The sequence below is a fragment of the Scomber japonicus genome, chromosome 21 (genome assembly GCF_027409825.1).
Source record: "Scomber japonicus isolate fScoJap1 chromosome 21, fScoJap1.pri, whole genome shotgun sequence".
Lineage (NCBI taxonomy): Eukaryota > Metazoa > Chordata > Actinopteri > Scombriformes > Scombridae > Scomber > Scomber japonicus.
The window spans coordinates 20,978,878-20,990,196 of record NC_070598.1 but is presented as its reverse complement, the minus strand read 5'-3'; the positions used below and the strand labels follow the sequence as shown (position 1 = coordinate 20,990,196).

General features: G+C 42.4%; 1 protein-coding gene across 1 annotated transcript in view; it reads left to right on the top strand.

Annotated features, from left to right (window-relative positions):
* The first annotated feature begins 266 nt into the window (after nucleotides 1-266).
* The window catches only part of mpp7a (MAGUK p55 scaffold protein 7a), a 134,413-nt gene continuing 123,360 nt past the window's right edge, over nucleotides 267-11,319 (top strand). The window contains exon 1 of the mRNA XM_053342657.1: nucleotides 267-414. The gene's annotated coding sequence lies outside the window, so the exon portion shown is untranslated. The remainder of the gene's footprint in view (nucleotides 415-11,319) is intronic.

Below are 11,319 nucleotides of genomic sequence, written 5' to 3'. Positions count from 1 at the left end.
ATACAGCAAGCCAATTAAAACACAGTACCGAATTTTTGAGCACGCCTTAAATCAAGACTGACCAATGAACGAACGGATTGGGCGGCCCTGCCCGGTACAGATCTCAGAGCAGCTCTGTGTTGTCCCGTGTTCACCTCTTGAAGCTGTGTTAAAGGAGAACAAACCGTTTGCAAGTCAGCACCTTGACACATTGCTTTATCCGTCTCGGAGAGTTGCACAGCCGAGGCGTAACGTTTTGAAAGGTTATGTTCAGCAGATATACGCAGAGAGCGAGGGAGAGTTCAGGAGGTCGAGAATCAAATCACGGTTTCGAAAGCGGGAAATAAAACAAGCGAAAAGTTTAGTTCTTCAAAGGAGCGTTTGGAGTACACTGTGACCGGCAACAAACCATTCAGCCCCGACCTCCTTTGCAAAGTGAGTACCAACATATTGTGTCTGCCTAAAAAAAACAACTTGTCTTCATAACTGTCAAAAGCCAGTGGAAACAAACATGCGGGTCTCGTGGGAATCTGCGAAATGAAAGTGGTCGAAAATGGCGTAATAGTTTTTATGAGGAATACAGAGGATGTAGCTAGCTGTGCCGCTTGGAGTGTGTGTGTGTGTGTGTGTGTGTGTGTTTGTTTTTGTGTGCGAGCGTGTGTGTCACTCAGTATCCAAGTACAGAGCTTCTGTTGACGCTATAATCTTTAGCTACACGTTACACGATATAAACGTAATGTTAGCCGCGTAGTTTAAGCTAAAACATTGTTTAACGTAATCATAGACAAGCTCAACTCAGGCTCTGTGAGAGTTTATACACACCCTCAGTTGCTCACCGACTTTTAGTTTCAATGGGAATTCACCTGATATCTGCTTGTTGCATGTTTTCGTGGGAAAGTGCAGCGTTTCTGCATTTTAGTGACTTTCTTTTTGCAGTACTCACACATGTTTACAATGCTGTTTGCAAAACTCTACTACAAGTACTTTTAGATATATTCAACAGCTACTTCATTAGGTACACCTATGTAATGTCATTCAATCCGATACAACAGTTCTTCCATACATTCTACTTTAATGAAGTTGATACATTTTCAGTTTGAAGTGATTAAGCCCATTTCATGTATGTTAATACAGTGGACAAAATATTAGGAACACCATTCAATATAATGCACCCTAATACACCACCATCACCCACTATGACCTCAACAATAAGCATAAAGTAGAAGCATCACCTACTACCTAATGTATAACACAAGTGTGTGCACATGTTGACATTTTTTTGTGTGTTTTTACTATTTTTCTGCTATATTATATTACTATGTATTTGTACTATATTGTGTCTTTTCATGTATGTCCCTTAATGCCTAACCCTTGTACTTTTTTTGGGGAAGCTGCAGCCCCATTATAACCATTGAATTGAATTACAGTGATAGCAACACAGTGGACCCTCCAGTGACGTCATAGATTAGACAATGAATTAAAAGGAAGCGATCATCTCGGTATGCTAACATGCACAAACATGCTCATAATGACAAAATTTCCCCCCTAGTGACAAAACCTTTAGCTTCCATAAACTACACACACACACACACACACACACACACACACACACACACACACACACACAGAGACAGAGACAGATCCACAGACAGATCCACACCCACAACACTTAGTTCCTACTCTAGAGTCAGTGTGTGCAGAGTGTCACTTAGAGGGAATACAGAGCCCTTGTGCCCTGGAAAGTCAAGTGTGGTGACACGGAGCTTGTCACTGGCTGTCAGTGCCAAGCCTTTGAGCTGGCAGCCCAGTGGGAGACTCAGCACTTGGCCCGCTTCCATTACACCCCAACCCGGCCATTTGTTTAGCATATTTTATAAAATTAGTATAAAATACTGAGACAGGTCACCATGTGTTTTTTGTCTTGTGCCAACTCCTTCATAAGCGTTGTTGCTGAAGGATACAGCAGGATATGAGGGAGTATGTAATCACAGGATGCGATTAAGCCCATTTGTATATTTACTTTGTCATTAAACTGCTCAGTTTCTCTCTCTCTCTAAAGCTATAATATCAGTTCCTTGATACAGTAAGAAAAATTCTCAGTGATCCAAGATGTCAGCAGTAATTTCTCGAAAAAGTGGAAATGCCATCGTTTTGAATTCCACTGACTCATTTCTTCCTCTTGACAGTCACAGTCTGCATATTTCTTGAATGCACACATGGCCAGCATTTAGCAGAGAAAGTGTAGTACTTAGTAGAGAAAAAAAAGTGTATTCAGTTGTGAAATGCTTTGTAGTATAAAAGTTGGTCTCCTCCTCACTGTTCTGGTGCTCTGGATGTGAGAAAAAGAGAACGGCAGTAGGAGGATAACCTTCTTTCTCTTGTATTTGAATGCCATTGAGGGTAATCTCCAGAGAAGAGACATTTCTCTTTATAAACTCTAAAACGTCATTGGTTTCTCTACAGTTTTGGCAAGCTCTGTCTCATTCTCACTGGGAATAGCCTAGTTCCTCTTTTAAATCTTGTCTTGAAAAAGGTGGGAGGCCTTTTTAGTCTGCATTCCATCTAGGCAGGGAGACTCTCTCAGGAGACTCTGATGATAAGTATTTTAGGCCAATTCATTGCTCTGGCCTTCACTGCTATTAGGTCAACAGCTTTAGTGTCATGACAAATGTGTGATGACTACATTAGAAATAGGCTCACACACTCTTTTTTCAGGAGATTTAAGGTGTCATGACAAGTTGTTAACAGCTGCAATGGCCGGCCTCCTGGAAATATTCACAGCTAGACCGACACAGATGTTTTGTTTCTTAGTTTTTGTGCATATAGAGGTAGCGGTGGAGCCCGTGTGTTGAATCGGGCGAGGTCAGGGTGGGGTCGGATGCAGAGGCTTTAGATGAGGCCCCGGCGTAGGAGGGTTTGCCCCGCGTTGGTTTGTCTGAACAGGTGTCTCAGAGCTGCGGCTCCACATGCCTCACATTCCCAAGGTTTTGTTCCTGGCGTGGAGGGTCACAGAGTAGAGGGGGAGGGCGGTGTGGGAACGGAGAATGCTATGCGCTCAGGGCTCAACTCCCAGAATCGGTCCGGGGCGACCCGCTGATGGAGACAAACGCTTCCTGTCATTGCAGCGGGCCGGCTCACATTGATGAGAAACCTGTCAGCAGCCCATTGGACAGGCACAATGCTGTGAGCTGGCTTCCAATAACTGCATGTCAGCAGCCAGGCTATTTTCTTGGGGGGGGGGCTTAAGGGTGGGTAGGATACAGTGGTTTAAGAGTCTTAATCCAAGCAGTGGTTTAGATCACTATCAGCTCACTCAGTCACAGTAAATTGCCTCTAACAATGTCACCACTCATTCTTGATTTGACACACCTTTTTTTCTTCTTTATCCAAACTTCACTGATAGTTTATGTTAACAGTCACACACAGATTAAAAGATTATTCATTGAAGATCTGAGGACGACTAAGCAGCTAAATTTGACTCAACATGACTGCCTTGAATACAACAAATTGAGGTTTCAGCTCTGGCAGGAATGCAGTCACCAGGAAGGTTTGGGTTAGGCTGATTTATACTTTAGGGTTAGGGTAGGCAGAGCATGTAAAGAGAGTGTAGGGTTGGGGTGGGGGCGTGTGGCCAGATTGTTTTGCCTGACTGTTCCAGCAGCAGTGGCCTGTAGTGACTTCTACCTCTTCAAGTGTTAAGTGGTTTCTCAGCTCATGTCTCTGGAGTGCTGCCTCTTGACATATTACTACCAGCGACAGCTAAACTTGGCAACACATGAAATATGAATACAAGTACATATGTCGCCGCAGCAGCCTTAGTGTGAAGTCACGACTGATTAAAATATCATCATCTTGCCTATGTGTTTATTTCTCCTGGGCCCTCCAAATGTCTGATTTGCGTTCTGCATTGTGAAATCTACAGCTAAAAAGTGATAAGATTATGAAAGCGGGAACATACAGGAACTCCAACACATCTGCTGTTAGTGGAAGAGATCATCTTGAGTCAATCTGCCTTAACGTATCAGTATGGTTCTTTTGAATTGAGCGGCACACATAGAGGTGGCAGGAAATTGAAAAAAAACCCCACAAAAAATACACAGACTCATCTGTCTCTCCATCCATCCGCTCTGTTATTTATCTAATCATTCTTTTACTCACCCAACCACCTATCTAGTTGTCCCTCATTCCATTCATCCATCTATTTATCCATCCATCCATCCCGTTCTCCATGTATAATCACCATCTTACTCCGCACTATCACTAATCTCCCTTTGCGAGTCCTCCACGGACCCTACTGTCGCTCAGCTGATCCCGGTCGAAGAGATTAAAGTGATGTACATGGCAGGGGTATGTGGCAGGGTCACGGGTGACGAGCATCACTGGTAGCGGTGCCGTTATGTTCTGCCCCGGGCCTGCCCCTGCTGAGGTGTTGGGTGTCTCTCAGTCTCTGCAACACCGTGCCAGAATGAGCCCACCCAGCAGACTCCAGACACCAGACACTGATGCCGGCTTCCTTGTATTACGGCTTGTGTGCCTAAGACGCTGACCCTGATGCTCACCCTTTAAGAATGCTTCCCTCGTGGCTTAGTGCACTTCATCTTTTTGATGGAGAGAGCAAAGAGACCGAGGGAATGGCAGGAGAATTAATAAAGCAGTGGGTGTGGGAAGGTACGTCAGGCCCCGACCCCTCAGGGAGAAGATTAAGCTGTAATGTGTTACTGCATATAGGTCTAGACATGAGTGGTCCTACACTGAGGTGTTTAGTCATGGGATTCAATCCTATTTTAAGACATCCACTATTGAGAAAGTACAGTGGTCTTATTCAGCTATGTGTGTCCCATTGATTTGCATGTATAGCCTTTGCTATAGCTAACAGGAAGCAGTACTACGAGGTATTGCTGTGGGAATACTGTATGCACAGAATGGCTTGATCACAATCTTCCAAATTAGAGGTCTGTAAGGTTTTCTAAAGCCATTGTTTAAAAGGAGTTTTTGCACAATCAAGTGGAGACATATTGGGAATGTGTAGCAGCTTGTAACTAATTTGTCAGTAGGCAGTGAAGGCTATAGCCTTACATAGCGAGGCAGAGGGTTCACTTGATTGACGTCAAGCTTATTTGTCAAATGTTTAATTTATGAGGGTTTTCCATGCATGGCCCCTGCCTAGCACTACTACGCCTATTCCCCTTATGGCTGCCGTGTGAATAATTCAACATACTCGGAGCAAACGGAACCAAAATAGGCCAAACTGTGTACTTGTTTGTGGCTCTGTCCTGTGAATCAAAGCAACCACAGAGGATGTGTGTTGTTCTACTTTGGACATGTGTTAGTATTGTATGCTTACTTTGATGGAAAATCATCTGAAGGCATCTCCAAGTTAATGTTGTGTGTACACAAAAGCAAAGGATTTGAAAGCAAGACATTGAACAAATCATTTGACCTCACAACTTTAAGTTTATAGCTTCACTACAAGTAGCAGCTTTACTGGTTTAACTACTTACATACAAAATATACCAACACACACCACACTTAATCCACACTGATGTGCACTTCTCTTCATACCGCTTCAAAGAAATATTAAGAGCCAAGTGTATTACTCAATTCACCACAGTGTGTTGCACAACACCAATCCAGTTGTCCATACTGTAGATATTTATCACCAAATATTAACAATGAATCTGTTCTTCATAGGGTTGATAACACCAATATCACATATCTGACATTGTATTTTTCCTCTGAGTCACTTGGCTGTTACTGTAACAAATGGTTTATTGGCCCAACTTTTACTTCAACAAATTATAGGGAACTTGATTGCACCGTTGACAGTATTTTTATGTATGTGAGTGATGGGAAGTCCTTATTACTCAACAGTGACCCAACAGTCTTGACAGTTATTGTGACTGACAGTAACCGGATATACATCACACAAGTGGCCACTTGACAATTTGCAAAAATACAAAGTTAAAACGAATCAACAAATGTGTATAGGAGAGAAGAGATGGGAGAAATAAGGGAACAGAGAAAAGGAATAAATTACTGTTAAATATTGCTTTTCTTCGTTTTAACACTGACCAGCAGGAGGTATGACAAAAACTCAAGTAGCTACTAGTAGCCTACAGAGTAAAATGAAAAACACCACTTTTTACACTGCCAGTCATATACATTTTTGCCATGTTTCTGTAGCTTAAGTTACCGCATTTCTCTGGGCGACGGTGTCAATGTACTGTATCTTAATTTATTGCAGAACAACCGCTAGCTTAGCTCTCTACACTTTCAAACTAGCTTGCCCAACACTTCCTCTCAGTATGATGATGAGTATCCAGTGCTGCATTAATGGACTATGAGATTAAAATATTCATGTAGCTTGTGTTGATATTTAGAGTGCTTGGGAAGCTTGGTTACCATACACCAGTACTATGACTGCTGTTCGCCTTCCTCAACTTGATCTCTACAGATGATAGCGACAGTAACTCGATCGTGCCATGTAAGATATAGACTGTAATTAATCTAAGAGTAATGAGAGTGAAGCTATGCTGTTATACACATATTATAGACTGATATGCCTACCAGCTGCTCCTTGCTTGTTGCTGTGACAGCCGTTTAGTTTGTAAAGGTCTATACCTGCAACAACCTTATGTGTTCCGTCATCTTTAGAAGGTAAGATCACATGAAAGGTAAGGTTCTGCAGAGGTGCGAGCATGTCTACCATATGGACCATTTGTGTGATAAATCTCATCGTAGCATAAGTAGTAATACTAATCAGAAATTCTGACTTTCAGCCCAATATAACGCCAAGTGAGTGCACAGCGATTTACATCTTTGTACTCCCTCATGGAAAGGTTGGAAGTCTTTCTTTCATCTTCACGGTTCCTTGGCAAACAGTAGAATGCTACAGCGCCATATGGTAGTCAAAGTTCTTCTTCGCGTGGATGTCTTTGGTCGGATTGCTGGCTTACGTCAATGACCAAAGCAGTGTGACATCAAGTTGCGCTCCAGTTTAAGTTCTTGCCAGACGATTGCTACAGTTTTTTGCTAAGCCCCTATGCGGCCCCCATCCCTGCAGCGTAAACACACTGCCCATATAAAGTCTTGGAGATTGCCTCGAGACAGGTAAGGGATCCACTACATCACTCCTCTTGGCCTGACGGTGACAGCAGTGAAGAGTGCTTGATAACAAATGTAATGAGGACAGAAAACATACATGGTCCAGTACTTCTTGCTTCTCTGATGTTCGGTAATCTCTTTGTAAATCTAATGTCATCCACCCTCATTCACTTAGTAGATGGCTGCATTCAGTTAAACCACATGTGATCTCCCGGTGCCACTCAAGATATCTATTCCACCCTTGACCCTGACCTTATTAGTATAAGCATTAATGTGGTGACTGACAGGAGACAGGGAATAGAAATAGGGGAATAACTTGGAATGCAGGGTTCTTTGTGAGTCTGGGTGGGGGTCTTGTGGAGGCCTTGAGCTTTTCAGAATAGTGCTGATTAGTGCCTGTGAGGGTTTTTCTCTAGCTGCCTGTTTTCCCTCAGTTGTCAGGGACTCTTTCCAGACAGCAACACTGGCTTTCACTGGCTAAATCCCCCCTTTGTGCGCGGGGCGTCTCAAGTAGTGTCAGCTGTAGCTCTGTACACTTGTTGCTGTGTCTCCTGCCACCTCCTTCTGGGTACAGGCCCTCCTGAGGCCGCGTTTTCATTTGCCTGTTAACATCACATCCCCCTTATTTGCCTCTGTATGACTCTCCACAACGTGTAAATGTTTGATCGGCAAAAGGAGGGTCTGTTTGCATGTGTGCGTGAATGCACGCTTTTGTCCGTGAACTTGAATGAACATTCTCAAGCTTTTGTATGTGTGTGTATGTTTGTGTGTGCATGCGTCGGACAGGCAGTCATTCATCTTTAGACCACTAGGCCCATTATGTCTCTTCTCCCTTGCCGCTCATTGAGTGCAATTAGAGCAATTTAACTGTGAATACCCCTTCACAAAGGCCTATTAGAACCATTAGCTATTCAATCTTCACTCTTTGATGGTTTTGCCCCATGTGATTGAAAGTATTCAATCTGGATGATAGAAGACAAGCTAGCATTGTGAGTTATCTAAACCAAAAAGACTCAGTTTGCAATGCTATTATCCGCCTACATCTTTGCCATTACTTAGACAGTAGGACCACCCTTTGGAGGACATACACACACAGTTATTTAGTTGTAGCACTGGGTCTATTACTGTTATTACTCTTTAGTGTTCTTGCTATTCCAGTTTGTATTCAATTTCATAAAAACCAGTAATCTTTTCCCCCCGTTTAAAAAAACTGTATTATTATTTAACACCATCAACAACAAATGGTCACATTTAAGAAAAATAGGGGGGCCAAATGAATAAAACAAACCCAAATATAATGAAGAAACACACTGAATGCTGAAAGAAACATCTTGGCACCCAATCCTATGTAAAATAAAGGGTGCCTCCACTAATTATCACACTTTTATGTAATACATCATTAGGCTTATAAAGCTTCAGGGAGAACAAGCAGTGGCACTACATCACACAGCGAAGGCCATGCAAATGATTGAATAATGTGATGTGCCAACATTTTTACATATGGTAGGAAAAGCACAGGTGTTACTAATAACTAACAATGCCTTTGTTCTATTCAAGTGTTCCAGTAAACCTGCCATAATATGTAGTTTGCCATTTGCCAGTTTATACTAATTAGTTTTTGGAAGTCCAAAAACTGCCTTTAGATTATTTAGATAATACATAATTTGAGCCTAACTTTACAACAGATGCAATTTGGTGTGTTTGCCCTTTTATTTAAGAACCATCCAAAACATGTAAAGAGCTGTAATCACTCTCTGTTGCCTATCATATGGGGGCCCTTATATCAAAGGACGGGCTTCTCTGCTAACTTAGCTCTTCACTCACCACTAATTGCTATGGAAATGCCTTTGAGTGGAGCTTTTTTCTCTAGCTCTGGTGAAATTGAAGTGTGATATTTATAGTTTGTTAAACCATGATAACAGAAAGCATATGGTTTTCATACAGCTGTGTGTATGTGTGTGTGTGTCGGCAGTGATGGTGCAGTTTGTAGAGTGTGTTTTGATTTGAATGGAGTTTGAATAGAAGCAGTCCGCAGGGTGGAGTTGGGGTTTGGTTTGTAGGTTTACTGGGTCACCGGGTTTGTTTACGGAGCATAGTACTTCATGTTTATAGGACTATGGCTCTCATTTTATTGGATAACCCCAAATTTACTACAGATATGACATAACATCTTGTTCAATCAGTCCATTTAAGAGGTGGATAGTAACAAGACTTGCACAGATTACTGCTGAAGTAACAGGCCTTTAATGTTTTAATAACATCAGTCTAATAATGTGATGTGATGCATGACATAATAGCTACAAAGATGCTGCCAGTTTCTCAGCTAATGTCCAAACCTCTCACAGCTGGTCAGTACAATAGCTCCAGTGAGGCTTTTTTTGGTGTCCTTCCGGTTTCCTCTCTTTCTTCCGGGGTCGTCGGCACCAGACAGAGACAAAGCGTCTCTTTCTTTGTCCCGTTTCGAAGTCGTCCCTTCAGCGGCCGGCCGCTAATCTCACTGACCATCAGCAGCTTCTGTCGTGGTCAGAGAGAGAGAGAGAGACATGCACACACAGAGAGAGAAAAGACTGAGATAGATAGCAAAGGAGGGGTGAGGAGGGGGTAGGAGAGGGTAGGAGGGGGTGGTGATGACTGGACCATTCGGCATCCGGTGAACAGAGGAGTATTGTGTGCCAGCAGGCCACTGTAGAACACACTGCTTTTTTTTACAGGATGAAACTGGTGTTGAAGCTGCCAGGGATGCATTGACCAACCATCCACCTGAGACTGAAATACTTACCATAGGATTCCAAATGCAAACCTGAATGTACATTATGTAAAGGGCTGATCCACCAAAAATACATAAGTCATAAGTCGTCATATGCCTGACACAGGATCATGCTGTGAGCTGGCTTTATACTAACACCAGTCACAATGTCAGCAAATTTATAGATTCAAGGACAGTTAATCTCTAGATTAGTCGATTTCTTTCTCAAGTTAAGATCTTTGACTTGGCACTTCTTATAAGGCATGTCTTTAATTATTTCCTCTTTCTTGTCTCTCTGCTGTAAAGGCGTTGGCTACGACTTACCACAAGAGATAGAGGGAGTGTGCACATAAAGCTTTCAAGAAGAATAAACAGATCCAAGCTGCAAGACAACCGAAACTCCTCTTTTTAACTGATTAGTTGGAAATTATTGTTGGCAGATAATTTGCTATTATTGGAAAAGCGCACATGTGTTACACCCAATGAATACCTAAGCCAAGTCATCAATATTATCTCTAGCAGAGATAAAGGGTGTTACGGCATCATCAATAAATCTCTCACATTTCAAAAGCAACCTGGAGGTGAAATACAGCATGAGAGCAGTGCAGTCTCTAAAAAAGAATATTGCTACAAACTCTTTCATCTCTTCAGTTAAGGTGAAGTTGTTGGTTTTAGATGTTATTGTTGGAGCCCCGCCGTAATCGGATAATTCATTTTGCCTCATTAGCTGACAGAGGAAGAGGTTAAGTAGGGGTCAAAGGTGAAGCCAAGAGGCCAGCTTGCTATTTTAGGCTTAGGTTTCAAACCATGTTATTGTGTTCTCAGCTATCGTGACCCAACACGGTGCGTACCGCCTTCCAAGTAAACAGAGCAGGAGCTGAATTTGCTGAGAAGCACAACTTCTTGGCGGAGGTAGGAACTAATAAACAGCAAGATCAGCTTCTGTAGTGTTTGGAGTGAAAACTAACCCTGCAGGCTCTTGGACCATATTGGGATTTTACCTTATAGCCTGCTAGATTATTATGCATGGTATGAATAGTTCTTAATCTGCAGTATATCATAGGTTCAGGCTTCACTCTCCAACATCAGCATATCCATTCATTTAACCATATTTAATACAATACTGACACAATTTATGAGCCAGCTAGCATCCAGGTAAGAAACCAGTGAGACCGAGGCGATGGTACAAAGAGTGTCCTAGTGTCACCTTGTTGTTAATCTGGTTTTAAATGAACACAGTGAGGATTAGGGCGTAGTACTCTCACAGATGAGGGAGCCTCGTTTCTGTGTTACATAAGCCGAGCCTAATACAACAAACGTGTCTGTAAGACTTGTAAAAGCAAAGGCCAAGTGACTGAACTTCAGTGTAGAGATTCTGCATGATGTAAACCAGCTAATGACACTTTCAACTGAGTCAGCTGTTTTATTGTATTGCGTGACATCATTGACAAATCAGTTTCTTATGCAGTTGGGTATCAGGCATAACATAT